The sequence below is a fragment of the Chlorocebus sabaeus genome, chromosome 5, assembly GCF_047675955.1.
Source record: "Chlorocebus sabaeus isolate Y175 chromosome 5, mChlSab1.0.hap1, whole genome shotgun sequence".
NCBI lineage: Eukaryota > Metazoa > Chordata > Mammalia > Primates > Cercopithecidae > Chlorocebus > Chlorocebus sabaeus.
The window spans coordinates 12,397,506-12,400,504 of NC_132908.1; the positions used below are offsets into that span (position 1 = coordinate 12,397,506).

General features: G+C 39.5%; 1 non-coding gene across 1 annotated transcript; it reads right to left on the reverse strand.

Annotated features, from left to right (window-relative positions):
* Positions 1–1,680: 1,680 nt before the first annotated feature.
* LOC119621245 (small nucleolar RNA SNORA27) lies at positions 1,681–1,806 on the reverse strand. Its single transcript, XR_005237812.1, has one exon. It is a non-coding gene; the product is annotated as a small nucleolar RNA SNORA27 (small nucleolar RNA).
* Between the last annotated feature and the right edge of the window lie 1,193 nt (positions 1,807–2,999).

Sequence of the window (2,999 nt, forward strand, 5' to 3'; positions counted from 1 at the left end):
AATATTTGCAAACTATGTATTTGACCAGGGGTTAATATCTAGAATGTATAAGGAACTCAAACAACTTAATAGCACAAAACCCCAAACAATCCAATTAAAAATGAGCAAAAGGCTTGAATAGACATTTCTCGAAGAAGACATATAAATGATCAACAGGTATATGAAAAAATGCTCAACATCACTAATCATCAGGGAAATGCAAATCAGAACTACAATGAGATATCATCTTACCCCAGGTAGAATGGTTACTATCACAACGACAAAAAACATATATTGGCATAGATGTGGAGAAAGGGGAACCCTTGTACACAGTTGGTGGGAATGTAAATAAGTACAGCCCTTATGGACAACAGTATGGTGGTTCCTCAAGGAACTAAAAATGGAGCTCCCATATGATCCAGCAATCTCACTACTGGGATTGAAATAAATATGGGACATGAAATCAATATGTCAAAGAGACAGGTGCACTCCCATGTTTATTGCAGCACTATTCACAATAGGCAAGGTATGAAATCAGTCTAAGCATCCATTAACAGATGAATGGATAAATAATACATATATATATACACACACACACACACAATGGAGTACTATTCAACCATTAAAAAGGAGGAAATTCTGTCATTTGCAGCAACCTGGATGAACCTGGAGGACATTATGTTAAATGAAATAAGCCAGGCACAGAAAGACAAATACCACATAATCTCCCTCCTATGTGGAATCTAAAGAAGTTGATCTCACAGAAGTAGAGAGTAGAATAGTGGTTACCAGAGGCTGCAGAGGTTAGTGGAGAGGAGGAGAAAGGGAGAGATTGGTCACCAGGTACAAAGTTACAGTTAGGTAGGAGGAATAAGTTCTTGTGTTCTACTGCACAATAGGGTGACTATCGTTAACAATATATTTTGTGTCGTCGTTGTTGTTGTTTTTTGAGATGGAGTCTCGCTCTGTTGCCCATGCTGGAGTGCAGTGGCATGATCTTGGCTCACTACAACCTCTGTCTCCCGAGTTCCAGTGATTCTCCTGCCTCAGCCTCCCTGAGCTGGGATTATAGGTGCATACCACCACACCCAGCTAAGTTTTGTTAAAAACACAATACTAAAAATGTAGAGCGGGGGTTTCACCAGTTGGCCAGGCTGGTCTCGAACTCCTGACGTCGGGTGGTCTGCCCGGCTTGGCCTCCTAAAGTGCTGGGATTACCGGCGTGAGCCACTGCACCTGGCCAACAATATTGTATTATATATTTTGAAATAGCTAGAAGAGAGAATTTTGGATGTACTTACCACAAAGAAATGATAAATGTATGAGGTGATTGACATGGTAAATATCCTGATTTAATTTTTACACAATGCATATATATATATTGAAACATCACACTATACCCCACAAATATATATCATTATTATGTGTCAACTAATAACAAAATAGCTAATAATAACAAATAACAAAACAAAAATAATAATAAGCTGCAGACCACAAAGCTTATTAGAGGTAAAGTAAGGTTAATTCTTAAATGCATTAGATTTAGATTTATGATTCCTGTAACTTTGCTATGAAACATTAATCATTCATAGCAAAGTATTTCCTTTAGCTGATTATATATATATATTTTCTCAGTTAATTCAATATTATTCCACATTTAGAGTTAAAAATTTTCTACCAGGGTTTTTTTTTCCTACTTTAATTTGTTTCCTCTGACAGGATACAAGACAAACACCCAGTTTGCCTGAGTTTTTGAAGCATATTTCCTTTGCCCACTTGAATGATCAATAAAGACATAAGTCCAATTGGCAAAGTGAATAGGGGGTTCTACCAGATTTTAATACACAGTAAAATATATGAAGTAAACCAGAAGTAATGTTTTCCCTGACAAAACTACTTTGAAAATCACTTTCAATTCATGTACCATGAAAAATGTTTCCATTTTCCCCCAATGATGTAATTATAGAATTGAGATACATCTTATATACCTGCATAGCTTATGGGCTAACAAAGATGATAGTAACCCAGATAAACTGTGTGTTAGTTTTTCATATGTCTCAATGGGGAATCTTTTTTATTTTTTTGAGACAGGGTCTCACTCTGTCTCCCAGGCTGGAGTGCAAGTGGTGTGATCCTGGGTCCCTGCAACCTCCGCCTCCCAGGTTCAAGTTATTCTCATGCGTCAGTCTCCTGAGTCGCTGGGACTGCAGGTGCCCACTACTATGCCCAGTTAATTTTAGTATTTTTAATAGAGATGGGGTTTCACCATGCTGGCCAAGCTGATCTCAAACTCCTGACCTCAAGTGATCCTCCCATCTTAGCCTCCCAAAGTGCTGGGATTACAGGGGAGAGCCACTGCGCCCAGCCTCTTTTGTTCTTTTAAATTACCTTGCCCTCAACTTCTTGGTCAATGCTTATATGAAATTTTAGCAAAGCAGTGATTGAAAAGCAGAGAATTGAAAGTCCCAGAGTTGGAGAAGCAGTTCATCCGGAAGCATCCGCCAAGTGATTGGCTTTTGGGGGATGGTAGGAATAGAACAGGTCCGAGGAGTTACTTTTCTGAAAAATCAGGAAGTACTCATTGCCTCTTGTTCTTCAACTGAAGAAGGATTAACCAAGATAACGTGATTACATATTTGGCAAAGAGCTTCAGACCTCACATCTTGCCTTACTCTCAGAAAGAGAACGAGGATGCTGTTGGACCGGAGGGAAGAAAACAACCAGTTCATGCTGATGCTGCCACATTTACATCCCTGAAGAGGAAGACTGAGGAAACTAAAATTTGTGTGCCAAGCAAGCACTTAAAATACTTCATCTTTTTTTCTTTTTTTTTTAGATGGAGTATCACTCTGTCACCCAGGCTGGAGTGCAGTGGCATGATCTTGGCTCCCTGTAATCTCCACCTCCCTGGTTCAAGCAATTCTCCTGCCTGAGCCTCCTGAGTACCTGGGATTACAGGCGCCTGCCACCACGCCTGGCTAATTTTTGTGTTATTAGTAGAGACAGGGTTTCTCCATGTT